Source organism: Meriones unguiculatus, chromosome 6, assembly GCF_030254825.1.
Source record: "Meriones unguiculatus strain TT.TT164.6M chromosome 6, Bangor_MerUng_6.1, whole genome shotgun sequence".
Taxonomy (NCBI): Eukaryota; Metazoa; Chordata; class Mammalia; order Rodentia; family Muridae; genus Meriones; species Meriones unguiculatus.
The window spans coordinates 26,964,547-26,979,259 of NC_083354.1; the positions used below are offsets into that span (position 1 = coordinate 26,964,547).

At 40.8% G+C, this 14,713-nt stretch overlaps 1 pseudogene; it reads left to right on the top strand.

Annotated features, from left to right (window-relative positions):
- Positions 1-14,713, top strand: part of LOC132654818 (baculoviral IAP repeat-containing protein 1a-like) — a 67,221-nt pseudogene that overhangs the window by 38,815 nt on the left and 13,693 nt on the right.

The following is a 14,713-nucleotide window of genomic DNA, read 5'->3' on the forward strand; positions in this document are numbered from 1 at the left end:
ATAAATAAATAAATAAATACAAAGATAGATGATCCATTTCATTTTGAAGCTAGAAGATGAGTGACAGCAGTGGTCACTTTTTTCTTTTTCTCTTACTTACTTTTTAAAGTATTTGATTTTTGGGTGTTTTGTCTGCATGTATATATGTGCACTGCTTACATGCCTGGTACCCACAGAGGTCAGAACGGGAGAGCATCAAATATCCTAGAACTGAGTTACAGGAGGCTGTGAACTGCCTGATATGGGTTTTGGGAAGCAAGCCTGAGTCCTCCACAGGAGTAGTGACTGTTCTCCCACTGAGACATTTTCAGGCCTCACTTTTTTTCTTTTTTCTTTAGGAGTATGTAGAAAATAGTTGAGAATGTCAGGGTCTTCTTCTTAAACCCTGTGTGGCAAGTTGGGAGACATTTTGGTTGTACTTAAAACTTGTTCTAGAATCTATCAACAAACTTTGTTTTATTATAATTAAAACTAGCATACGTAATGCGTATCTACTGTACTTACGTATCAGATTGAAAGGACAATAACAATAAAGCCTAGGATCTGAGCGCTAAAGTCAAGAAGTCAAGGTCTCTCAATGCCTCAGAGGCCACCTTGCCACCCTCTTGTCCTGAGGATACTGCCCTCCTCATCCAGGGGCAAACACAGTCCTGATTTTCAGCTCACAGTCCTTTTACCAAACAAAAGCACACACACATCTACATGAACCTTCAACTTTGCCTGTTCTTCTTCAGTTGTTTGTTGCTTCTTTTTGTTTTAGTTCTATGTCTGTTGTGTTTGTGTGGAAGGGGACAGAAGGTTGAATCCAGAATGTCATGAGTGAGAAGCAGCACTTTGCCACTGAACTACTGCTCCAGCCCTCACATTGTTTAAGACAGAATCCTAGTATGTCTACAGAGTGAGTTCCAGGAATCCAGGGTGACACAGAGAAAACCTGTTTCAGAAAAAAAAAATTAAAAAATTTACTGTGTAGCTGATCTTGATTTGCAGTATAGCTCAGATTTCCCTTGAACTCACATCTTCTTGCCTTACTCTCATGATGCACAGCCATGTGCTACCATAATTGATTGGCTTGCCTGCTATGTTTGTTGGGGGGCTGGTCAGCTGGTAGAGGGGTGTTTGAGACAGAGTGCCAGATAACTCGGGATGGCCTCAAACTCAGTGTTTAGGGAGGATGGCCTTAAACTCTTATCCTGCTGCCTCCCCCTCCCAAGTGCTGGATGACAGGCATGTTCCACCACACCCAAGTTTTGTTTTGTTTTACCTTATTCATTTTTATTTTATACATTGGTGTTTCATCTGCATGTGTGAGGAAGTCAGATCCCATGGAGCAGGAGTTATAGACAGTTGTGAGCAGCCATGTGGGTGCTGGGAATTGAGCTCTGGCTTTCTGGAAGGGCATCCAGAGCTCTTGAACACTGAGCCATCTCTTTAGCCCCAGCTTTTGTTTAGATAGACAACAGCAAGATGTAAACTTACAATTGGCAACAATGACCATATCCTTTCTTCCAAGTGTCTCTCTGGGACACTCCAGGGCTCTCAGTTGCTAATGGGAGTCTGGAATGAACATAAATTCAGACCTTAACAAGAACAGAATTCCAGAGACTTACAACAAGGTCAAAGTGGAGACAGTGAGTGACAGGGTGTGCTCATTCCTAAGGGTACACTTCCTCCTCCCAAACTCAGGGGCCATTGCAGAAGAGGGGCCCAAGAGGTCAGAAGAGGCAGAGGCTGTAGAGGACAGCTTGGGTTTGTCTTGTTTTGTGCACAGCAGGGTCCTTCCCTCAGGAACTCACAGTTGCTGTGGTTGCCTATCCATACAAGCCTGCCCCAAATCCAGCCAAGCCAAGCCCCACCTGTAGGAGGGGAGCTGTTGACACTTGTTCAGCCTTGGGCCGTGAGGTTTCCTGAGCTCTGCTGGATGGCCCCGTGTCCACTCACCCATGAGCAGCACTAATTGAATTCAGTTAAAAGAGGATATGAAGCTGGGAGGCGACCTGACTTTAGGAGGAGTCTGGGGAAACTGAAGAAAGGCAGTGGGGGTTGATATAATCCACATACATTGTACACACATCTGTGATTTCCAAGGAATAAAATACTTTTTAAAAAAGAAATGGCTTCCAAACCGGGGCTCAGAAAGCTCTGCACTTTGATCAGGGCTTATGGATGAACGAGAGCAACAGAGAGTGGTGTGCAGAGGAGATAATTGGCGAGGGAGAGAGGAGTGAGTCAGGAGAGGTGCTCAGGGGAATTTTGCAGTTCTGATTGACTAGCAATGAGATTGCTTCTTTATTACACAGGTTTCAGAGAACAAAGACAGACTAATGACAGACTAACATGTCCAAGAAGTACAGAAGATTTGTTTGATTTTTCATTACGAAGTGTTACAACTTTAGTCATGATTAGAAAATATAAACAGAGCAAATTTATCTTTATTATAAGCCTTATAACTCCAAGTTACAGAATCTAAAGATTATCTTATCCAAAGCAAACACATTTCTTATATAACATCCTGCTTTTAGGCTGGTGGTATTTGTAGATTTAAGGCACTTCAGACAAACAGAAAACACCTGAACTTCTTTTTAATGAAGAACAAATATTAATACACAACTCCTTTGACTACTTGTGTCATCATCTACACTATAAAGTAGGAACAAGTTATTTTAGTCAATCTGTCTTATTTACTCAGTCCTCTTCCTCCAGGGGTGTACCCTGTATGACCCCCTATCTGTAAACTACATTTTCAGAGAGTTCTAAGCCTATTGTAAAGGGAGGCCTTGAGTCTGTTACCTGGTTTTCTGGCCAGTCAGAGCTTGTCAGCTGTGTTTGTTTCCCCTGTACCAATTATACTGTTTGAGTTTGCTTAAGGGAAGATATCCACAAAAGATTCCTGTAGTAACGGCTTCATGAAATAATTTCTAGCTTACATGCTAATCTGTACTCAGTGTTCTCCAAAGCATAAGGAAACCTTCAAAACAGTGGCCAGATAATGTTAATTTTCATAAAAGGAAATAACTCAGACATAATTTTCTTGGGAAAAGACAGAAAAAAAAATCATAATGCAGAAAGGATCCCCCCCCCCAAATAAAACGCATAGATCCTAAAAACCTACAAAAGAGGGAAAGAATGAAAATGATTGCAGCATTTGGCTCTTCTTTGCTAGAGCTGTGTCAAACAGCTGTGCAGGCTTCATGAGTTTTGCTGTTTCCGATGGATATGGCTGTGCCATCAGATGCTCCCAGAGCCTTGCTGTGAGGTTGACATAGATGTCTCATGTATAGCTGAACACTCAATAACCAATTATTCTCTGTACTACAGTGAGAAGTTTATGTAGCCAAGGATCAAAGCAGCAGCATTCGTTGCATAGGAACATAAATATTTAGAAGGAATTTTGACAGGATGTCCATTAAGCCAGATAGCATTCTTAGACCCTTTCCTGCTAAGACCTTTAGAGAGTTTCTGGGCCATGTGCTTTTGACCAGATTTAATTTAGGTTTTTGTTTTCTTTCTTTTTGCCTTTTTGAAATAGGGTCTCACTGTGTTGCCCTTTCTGTTCTGACTTTGCTATGTAGATCAGTCTGGCCTTTGACCCAGAGGTCCACCTGTCTTTGAGACCCAAGTGCTGAGATTTACAGGCCTGCACCACCACACCAAGATTGACCAGGTTCAGAGCATCTGTGAAACAGCCTCAAGTCCAATTCAAAAGCAGTTGGTTATCCCCAAAGATTCAGGTCACTCTTCACCATTGGCCTCATCTTGTCTGACATGATGGTGATGTTGTAGAATGCAGGTGGCCTTCCTCCCTCAGCAGACTGAAAAACCTCTTCCAGTACTGTGACAGGGAGACAGCAGGGAGGAAATTCTGAGTCAGCTCCTCTCTATCCTGAAAGCAACATGCTCTGTGTATTAAGAAATAGGTCTGTAGTTCTGTCCAACTTATTTTGTGAGACAGGTCTCTCATTAAGCCTGGAGCTGGCCAATGAGACTTACTGGCTGGTTAGTGAGCCCCTACAGTCTTCCTGTCTCTCCTTCTCCGGCACTAAGATTACACTGTCCCTATTGCCTCGCTATTACACAGGTGCTGGAGCTCTGAGCCCAGTCTCCATGTTTGCCCAGCAAGCATTTGCCAACTCTGCCATCTCTAAGCTCTGGATATCTACCTTAAAATTTTATTTGTGTGATATCTATGTTTTTATCTTAATGTGAATTTCATGTAGTTGGCACACTTGGATCTTGTGGGTTTGTTTCTGACAGTTTGACAATAGTTGAAATGGTTAAAAATTACTGTTAACTAAATTCTTAATTGTACACTTTGTTTAGTATCTTTTAATGTCCCTTGTTGTTCTTTTTCCATGACTCTATAGAGATTTCTCATATTTTAATCTGTGAATTTATATTTATTTTTACCTTTTTCACTTAGGTAATGTTTGTTTGTGTGTGCAATATGTGTTCTACATGGGGCCAAAGGGAGACAGGGAGTCTCCTCTCCTTTATGTCAACCTCTTGTTCCCTTGAAGCAGGGTCTCTCTCTGAACCTGTTAGCATCCAGCGAGCCCTAGTTATCCTCTTGCCTCTGCACCAACAGTGCTGTGTCACTATTTTCTATTCTTTCTGATTGTTTTAGCTGGTTTCACAGACGGGAACTAACTCTGTTCTCACCTCAACACACTCCCCCAATATCCTCACCATTACTTTACAAACCACATGCATCATTATTGGGACCCAGAGACTGAAGGTTATACAGGATGCAAGATTGACAGAGTCACTGAAAATGTCACTTTCTGTTTCACTCTTGGTCCTGAATCTTCATGTTCTCCATAAAGCTAATACAGACACTTAACTGCATGGAACCATTTCATGACTTTTATCTTCTTTGCATAGTTGTGTATTTCTTCAAAACTTGAAGTCCTCTGCAGAAGTGATTACAGCCCTTGAGAGCCACCATGCACTTCTGGAAGCCATGGTAATAAGCCCTGACCCTTCTCTGACTCAGCAACACATCATTGTGGGGTTGAGCTGTGATTGTCAACTGTAAATGTATCATAATTAGATAGAGTCCATGAGACTCTAAGAAGCAACTGTCACATGATAGCTATAGATGGGGCTTCACAGTGAACAGTGAGCCCTTCTCCCAGAAGATTCAGACGCTTGAGACCCTTTTAGACTTGACTTGATTAAAACGTAGACTAAACAGTCCATCTGCCTTTTTCCTGCAGGGCAGTAGGCTAGACTTTCTGCTAGAACTTTAGAACCTTAAACAAATGTGTCATTTTCCTTACTTGGACTTTTGCTTGAGACAGTTTTTCAGATTTTCAGCTTAGGCTGATCTTGAATTTTCTGTGTAGCCTAACCTGACCTGGAACTTCTGATCTCTGCCTTGGCCTTAAAAATGTTATGGTTCCAACTGTCTGCACTCATGTCCAGCTGATTTGACTTCTGATGTTGTTTCTTGTATTTAAACCAAGACCCTTTTGTGCTAGGCAACCACTCTAGGACTGAGACATACTTCTGGCCCATGAATGTGCTTTGTGAACCAAACCAAATGCCAAGTAGTAAATCAGGAAATCTATTTTTTCAACAGAAGACACAACTACAAATTCAATGGGCATACCAACTGCTGCAGGCTGTAGTTGTTTGGTAGGTGTGCTATTATTGCCTTCTCACAAAGGAAAAGCAAATCTGGGAATCATGGCTCATGTCTACAATATAGCATTCTGGAAGTTGAGGCAAGGAGATGGCTGTGAGTTCAAGATTAGCCTGGATTATACTATAAAACCCCATCTCTAAAAACAAAACAAAACAAAAAAACCGACAGCAAACAAATCGGAAAAAAAATAAAGAAAAAAGGTTGAAAACTGAAAAGATAATCAACTCTGGGTTGAAGTGATATGTGTACAGTATTTGCGAATTTCAAAATGACATTGCAAGGGCTAGAAATGTTGTTCAGTTGGTAAGATACATGCCACAAACAGAGTGAAGTCTAGAAGACATTGGGTTCTCAATGATAAAGTAATGTCTCACTATCATGTAAATTTTAATTTAATAAAGGATTTCTCTTTCAAGGAAATCACAAGTGAAAGCAATCATGAGGACCCAGTTCATCCCGGTTTCAAGTTCTTCTTACCTTCATCTTACCAAGGCCGGTAAGAACTTGAAAGCACATGGGATTCTGTGTATTTGCACATTGGACAGGAAAGTGTGTTTATAATTGTCCAAGGAGCTCCTAGAGGAGAGCACTGAAATGAAGGGAGCTGTGGGTGAGAGAGCGCTCCTGTGGCATCTTGAGGGTGAATGCAGGACTACAGACAGCAGTCCTCATGCCAGATCCAAAGCAGCCAGTGTTAAAGGCATCGTGCAGCCGGCTGGTCTCCTGAGATTCTAAAGGGAAATTAGGGTGCCAGGATATCCAAGTCCCTGTGAAATGAGAGGAATAGACATAGTACCCCACACTGATGCTATGGAAAGATGAGAGGGTCTTAGGGTATGGAGGGGGGTCATGGGAAGGAGAGGAGAGTCCTAATCCACTCTTAGCAGACAAGCAAAGCAATCAAAGAGGTGTGAAGGTACATCTTCCTCTGCCTCCCTTCTCTCCACAGGCTTGGCTCTGAGGGAAGCCCAGTGGTTTCAAGAGGCAAAGAGTCTGAGTGAGCAGCTGCGAGGCACCTACACCAAAGCCACTTTCCGCCACATGAATTTGCCAGAGGTGTGCTCTAGCCAAGGCACTGACCACTTGCTTGGCTGTGATGTGTCCATCATTGCAAAACACATCAGCAGGCCAGTGCAAGGGGCCCTGACAATCCCAGAGGTCTTTGCTAATCTCAGCTCAGTCATGTGTGTGGAGGGGGAAGCTGGCAGTGGGAAGACCACCTTCCTGAAGAAAATAGCTTTTCTCTGGGCATCAGGGTGCTGTCCCCTGTTGAACAGGTTCCAGCTGGTCTTCTACCTCTCCCTTAGTTCCATCAGACCAGACCAGGGTCTGGCCAGCATCATGTGTGCCCAACTTCTATAGGCAGGAGGCTGTGTTAATGAAGCATGCCTAAGCAGCAGCATCCAGCAGTTAAAATACCAGGTGCTGTTCCTGTTGGATGACTATAATAGGATGGACTCACTCCCCCAATCCCTAGAGACACTGATTACAAAAAACTACTTGTCACTAACCTGCTTATTGATCGCTGTCCATACAAACAGGGCCAGGTCCATCCATCCATACCTAGATACAATTCTAGAGATCAAAGAATTTCCTTTCTATAATACAGTCTCTGTATTACGGAAGGTCTTCTCACAAAGTATAACAGTTCTGCAAGAGTTTATGGTTTATTTCAGAAAGAATGAGGATTTACGGGGAATTCACAAAACTCCTCTCTTCGTAGCAGCAGTCTGTACTGATTGGTTTCAAAATCCTTCTGACCAGCCCTTTCATGATGTGGCAGTTTTCAAGTCCTATATGAAGTACCTGTCCTTAAAGTACAAAGCTGCAGCTGAGGCCCTCAAGGCCACTGTGTCCTCATGTGGGCAGCTGGCCTTGAGCGGGCGTTTTTCTTCATGCTTTGAGTTCAACATTGATGACCTCACAGAGGCTGGAGTGGATGAAGATGAAGACCTGACCACCTGCTTGATGAGCAAATTCACTGCCCAGAGACTGAGACCAGTCTACCTGTTTTTAAGTCCTCTCTTCCAAGAATTTCTTGCTGCCATGAGGCTGACTGAACTCCTGGGTTCAGACAGACAGGAAGACCAAGATCTCGGAATTCATTATTTGAGACAAATTAACTCACCCCTGAAGGCTCTGACCACCTACAACAACTTTTTGAAATATGTCTCCAGCCACCCTTCATCAAAGGCAGGGCCAGAAGTTGTGTCTCATTTGCTTCAGTTGGTGGATGAGAAAGAGTCGCTGGAGAACATGTCTGAAGAAGAGGATCATGTAAAGCATGGACCAGAACCTTCCTTTATAACACAGTCTATTAAAGAGTTGTGGCACTTTTCTCCTGAAGCTTTGTCTTCAAATTTTTCAGAAAATTTATTAAGACTTGCTCTAAACTTTGCTTATGAAAGTAACACGGTTTCTGCATGTTCTCCATTGATTTTGCAATTCCTTCGAGGGAGAAAACTGGCTTTAAAAGTATTGAATTTCCAGTACTTTAGGGACCACCCAGAAAGCCTATTACTGTTGGCGAGTATAAAAGTCTCCATGAATGGAAATAAAATGTCACCTAATGTAGGTTATTCAGTCATGAAAAAGTGTTATGAAACATTACAGCCACCAACTATAGATGAGGACTATGCATCTGCCTTTGAACATATGAAGCAATGGGCGAAAAATTAGCTAAAAATCAAGAGAATGTATACAGTTTTTTCAATAACATGAATAACCAACATAGCCATCTACCCAAAATAAATTCTGGCTATTGGAAACTCTCACCCAAGCCACACAAGATCCCTAAGTTGGAAGTTGCAGTGGCTGACATGGGCCCAGCAGACCAAGCACTGCTCGGGGTCCTAATGGAAGTCTTCTCAGCTTCACAGAATATTGAGCTCTGCTTGTCCAACAGCAATGGCTTTCTTGAAAGCATCCACCCAGCTCTGGAGCTGAATAAGACCTCTGTCACCAAGTGTTCTGTGTGCAGGCTGGAACTCAGCACAGCAGAACAGGATCTGCTTCTCACCCTGCCTGCCCTGCAGTCTCTTGAGGTCTCAGGAACGAACCAGTTACCAGGTATCCCTGTGCTTTCACAAGCAGTCTGGCTGAGTCTGTGGTTTCTCATTCTTAGTGTTAGATGAGTGAAACTTCTCAGACACAAGCCATGGATGTGCCTTGATAGGAGAGATCTGAATACTCTCACTGTTTGAGGCAGTGTATAAGGTCCTGAATGCTAGAATGGGTTTCAAATAACTCAGAGAACACTAGGAAAATATTGCTACCATAGTTTCATCTCTCAAGGTCCTCAGAAGGGTGCTTGAGTAGCTTGTTGTTGGTAAATGGGGCATTGTGTGTCATATGATGCTGGAGAACCTTCTGCACTCTTGCTGCCCAGAGGAGGAAATGGCTTCTCCAGAGAAGACATTTAATCTGCATAAATAATAATTATGTCTTCTTCTAAGCGCTGTTTGATAGTTTTCAGGATAGACTTTATAATGATGTCTTTTAAAATATATTTATTTAATTGTCTGTGTTCCTGTGCTTGTATGTTTAGCCCTCGGAGGTAAGAAGAGAGTGTCAGATCTTTTGGAGCTGTAGTTACAGGTTGTTTCAGCTGCCTAATGTGGGTGTTGCGAACCTAACTGTGGTCCTCTGCAGAACAACAGGAGCTCTTAGTTGCTGGGCCATCTTTTCAGCTCCTAGACTTTACTATCTTTCATTCAGTTAATTTCTCAGTCTTTATACCATGGCAAATATTTAATTTTTAAATTTTATTATTGTTAGTAGCAGAACTTTTATTTTTTTTTAGCAGCATGCTATATGCTCAAGTATTCTTTGCTCTGTCTGTATAGTCCTTTTTCTTTTTTTTTAACTTTTTTAAAGACATTTTATTCTATTTAATAATTTATTTAATTTTTATTTTATGTGCATTTGATGTGATGATGTCAGATCCCTTGAAATTGGCATCACAAACAGTTGTGAACTGCCATGTGGGTGTTGGGAATTGAACCGTGGTCCTTTGGAAGAGCAGAAAGCACTCTTAACCACTGAGCCATCTCTCAAGCCCCGTCCTTTTTCTTTTTAAGAATTACTTTTGAAACTATAAAAAATATCATGTCCTTTTTTCCTATCTTCCATCCAAGCCTTTCCATATACCCGTCCTTGCTCTCTTTCAGATTCATGGCACATTTTTAAAATTAGTTGTTGATATTGATATTGACATATATACATACATGCGTGTATATATATTTCTAATATACTCGTATACTAATTATGTGTCTACATTTCTTAATACTTAAATACCGGCTCAGTCTGAATACTACTACTTGTATATATGACTTAAGGGCTGACCATTTGTTAGTACATAACCAACTGGCATGCTGTTCCCTGGGGAGACTGGTTTTCCCATCATTAGCATCCCTTAGGTTTTTATAGTTCTTTGTGTAGGGTTGAGGCCTCATGAGCTTTCAATCTTTCTTTTTCCTTTTTATTTCTTTTTTCCTTCCTTCTTTTTCTCTCTCTGTTTATTTTGTTTGCCTGTTTTATTGTTTTTACTTACATTTATTTCATTATATTTTTGACAATGTCATACATGAGTGCTGTATTTACATACTTTCTATGCCATGCTCTCTTCCCTCCAACACCTACTATTGTTCCCCAGTTCCCTGTCAACCTAGTCTATATATCTGTATATAAACACATATATAAATACAAACTGCTGAGTCTATTAGTGTTGCTTGTATATGTATGTGCTCAGGCCTGACCGCTTGGGATTGGATAACCTGCTGGGCATTGTCTGTGGAGAAGCTGAGTCCCCCCTCAGCATCCGCTAAGCACACATAGCTCTTCATCTAGGGGTGGGACTACACATATTGTTTTTAACTGGTGTTGTCATTGTATAGGCCTTGCTTAGGCGACCACATTGTTGAGATTTTATGGTGTAGCTTTCTAGTCATATGTATGGAACTCACTATCTCATAGCAGATATTCTGATCCTCTGGCTCTTACAAGCTTCCTTTCCCCTGTCCTACCATGTTCCCTGAGCCTTGGGTATAAGTGCAGTCTTATATATATCAGTTGGGGTGGGCTCCACATGGTCGCTTGTTCTCTAGATTTTGTCCAGTTGTGGACTTCTGTTATAGTCTCTATCTTTTGTGAAAAAGAAGCTTCTTTGAAAGGTGATGGTGGCATACACCTTTAATCCCAACACTTGGGAGGCAGAGGCAGACAGAGTTCTGTGAATCTGAGACATTCTGGTCCACGGAATGATTTCCAGGACAGCCAGGGCTATGCATTGAAACCCTGTCTCCAAAAACCACACACACACACAAAGGGAAAAGAAAAAGAAAAAGAAAGAAGAAGCTTCTTTGATTTCTTTGATGCAGATCGACAGCTACACTTATCTGTGAATATAAGGACAAGTATTCAGAATGCAGGTAGAAATTACACTTGTTTAGCAAATGGCAAGAGTAGGCTGTCTTTCAGGGTCCATGACCTTACCAGCCACAGGAAGTTAGCTAGGTTTATGGTAGCAGGCATGAATTTACTATTCCGGAGCAGCCTTTACATTTTATTGGGTAGGTGTTGGTTACCTCCAAGATACAAAAAGCCATTAATGTACCATAGGATATACCATCCATCCTGGTCGTTGTTATGGTTCATAGGTTTTGTGGCTGGGTAGGACAGTGAATTGCTTTTCTCCCTTGACAGCTTTCATAGCACCTTTGGGTACTGTGAGAGTTAATCTTGTTTGTTTGTTTTCTTTGTCTTAATCAGTGGTGAAAGAATGGTCTCAGAACTGTTTGTCTCAATTTGCAATTTAAGTTTAATAGTAAAATACTGGTTAATGATAACAATGCATCCTAAAACCTTCAGAAGAAAAGAATGTTTCCTGGACCTCTGTGTGTATGTGGCAGTTTTAAGTTATTAGTTTTCAAAATCAGTACTTTTTAATGGACACAACTTGACCAAAAATCTGTCACGGAATTTTGAGACCCATTAAAACTAGTTAAATGAGAAAAGAGAGAGAGAGAGAGAGAGAGAGAGAGAGAGAGAGAGAGAGAGAGTTAGTCTTTAGGGAAGAGGCTTCCAAGGACAGTTCTAGATTCTTTCATGTCTTGAGCCTGAAATATGTGGTGTCTTGAGTAATAGGATCCTGTCATCAAATTCTGTGAGGCAACCAAAGGAAACAGCAAAAGCCTCTGTTATATTGGAGGGGAGGGTCTCCTGACCACAATGCGAAGAGAAATGTTTATACCCTGCACTTGGACTTTAATTTTTTCATGGCATTTTCACCTCTAGTGGCATAACTTCATGTCAGTTATGTTTATATGTACACCTATACTAACATACATTATATGTGCATTTTTAGGTAAACATTAAATACGACTTTTTCCTGGTTTTTAAAAATGTGCCTCCTGTTTTTGGTTTTGGTTTTTAAATAGTGTCTTTGCTTGCGCAGGTTAGATTTAAACTCACTGTGTGCTGGATAGTTCTGCTTCTACATATCTCATCCTTGAAAAAAATTTTTAATGTGATGAAAAATATCTACTCACAGATTCCAAAAGAGCTGATTGACTCTCATGCAACAGGTAGACAAAGCAGGGTATGAATGTAGCTTAGCTGGTAGAATGTTGATATGCCATAAACATACATTGTATAACATAAACATTCGTAAGATCTTGGGTTGTATTCCCAGCACTGTGCAAACTGAGCAAGGTTGTTCATGTTTGTATTCTCAATACATGGTAGGTGGTAGCAGAAGAAATTCACGGGCAGCCTCGGCTACATACTAAATTTAAGGTCAGACTGGGAACTTGAGATCCTGTCTCAAAATAAGAGAAATGAGAAAAATGTAGATGGAAGGATAGATGGAAGGGAGTGTAAAAAGAAATTGAAAGGTGAGAAATAATGTAATTTTATTTTAATCTCAAAAAAGTTTTAAAAATTAAAGATAAGAGAGATAGGATAAAAAAATATAGCTCAAAGTAGATCAATGACAGTTCAAGAATGAAACCATAACAGGTAATCTTTAAGACCTTAGATTTGAAAATGGATCCTTAACTATGACATAGAACACAAAAGAAAAAATATGCCTTTGAACTAAGAAAACAACCAAAAGATCACTATTACCCTAAGTTTACAGTAGTGGAATAAATACCTTGGCATTAACTAATAGCTTTTTTATTGAACAGAAGGCAGAAACACACACACACACACACACACACACACAAGTAACATTGGACAAACCGTTCAGGTGTATTTATATATTTTGGAATATATGTATACACATATATGTGTGTGTAAAAGAATTATATTTTTCTCCCTTCCTTGTCTTTGTTTCAACCTCTACCATGAACTCCCCTTGCTCTCAATCGAATTTATGACCTTTTTCTTTACATGTTTTATACACACATACATACACACACACACTCTCTCACACACATACACATATGCAACGTGCTCAATCCATACAATGTTGCACACACACAGAGTGCTGACCATTTGTCATTGTATAACAGTTGGTGTGCTCTTCCCTGGGAAGAGTATTAATCCCTGTCTTAGCATCCTTAGTTGCCTGACGTTCTTCCTCGTGGTTGAAGCTTCCTGAGCTTCAGCCTGTCCACGTTAGCATGTCCATTGGTGTGAATCTTGTTCAGGTCATGTTTAGGAAACTTTCTTAGTGAGACTTCATGGGTGTAGATTCTCTGACATTTCCAGAAGACAGAACATCAGTAAAACTTGGTATTCCTCTGGCTCTTAGAATCTTTCCTATCCTTTTCCCCACAGTGATCTCTGAGCCTTAGGCCAACCAGTCATGTTGTAGATGTGTCAGTTGGGACTAGGCATCACAATTCTTAATTTTGATCAGTTTTGGTTTTCTGTAATAGTCTTCCTCTGTTGCAAAGAGAAGTGTCTTTGATGAGGGTAGGGATAGTCTGTGGGCACAAGGACAGATATGGAGAATGTAGTTAAGGATTATGCTGGTTTAGTATAGTGGTATTTGGAGGTTGTTCTTCAACATCCAAGCTTTGCAAGCCCTGAGAACTTGGCTAGGTTTCCAGTACCAGTCATGTCTTCCCTCTTGTTGAGTGGAACTTATGTCCAATTAGAGATGGTTGGTTACCATTAAGGTATAAACATTACACCGTTAGAGGTATTGTGTCACGCTTGTCATTGCTGTGGTTCATAGATATCATAGCTGTGAAGAATTGGTTGCTTCCCTCCCTTGGAAGCTTGCATGCTGCCTTCTGGTACAACAAAAGCTAGTCCTCAGGGAGGAGGCTCTCAGGTCAGTTCCAGCTCACATCTTAAGGTCCTGTGCCTGAAGTGCATGGTCTCTTCAGCAATAGAGATATATCTTCCACCTCTTGAAGGCAAACAATGCCATCAGAAATAGTCTTTAATGTTTTGGGAGCTTCTTAGACAATCCTGACTGACAACACAAAAAGAAGGCTTCTCATGCCTGGTGTCAGGATTTTTGTTAGATAACCTAGGGCTTTTGGGAGGAGCATTGTCAGCACAGATAGGAAATTTTCATTTAAATTATGTATATTTGTATGGTATTTATATATGTATGTATGTATATAAGCACATATTTATTACTTAAATGTATCATAGGTATTTTTAAGTAGATAATTAATAGTCCCTCCATCCTCCTTCTCTATTTGTCTCCTTCCTCTCCTCTGTGTTTAAAGTCCTCTGTTTTTCCTATTTACTCTTTTACATTGCTTGAACCCTGCTATTTCCCCTCTGTTGCTATTTCTCTCTCTATTGCTCTCCTCACAGTGGTCTTTTCCCCCATTTTTTATGCTGTTACTCCAGATTATATACTCATATCTGAGATTTTGAGCCAGGAACCTCAGGTGACAGTTGTCTTTTCAGGTTTGGGTTACCTCACTTGTTTAGTTGGGCCAAGGGCCTGTCAATCTTGTTTATCTTCTCAAAAAAGCCACAATTCTTATTTGCTGATTCCTGGTGTTGTTTTATTTTAGTTCATTAATTTCCACTTTGAGTTTTACTATTTCTTGCCATTAGTTGGATCTGGGTTTGGTTTCTCTTTATTTTTCCAAA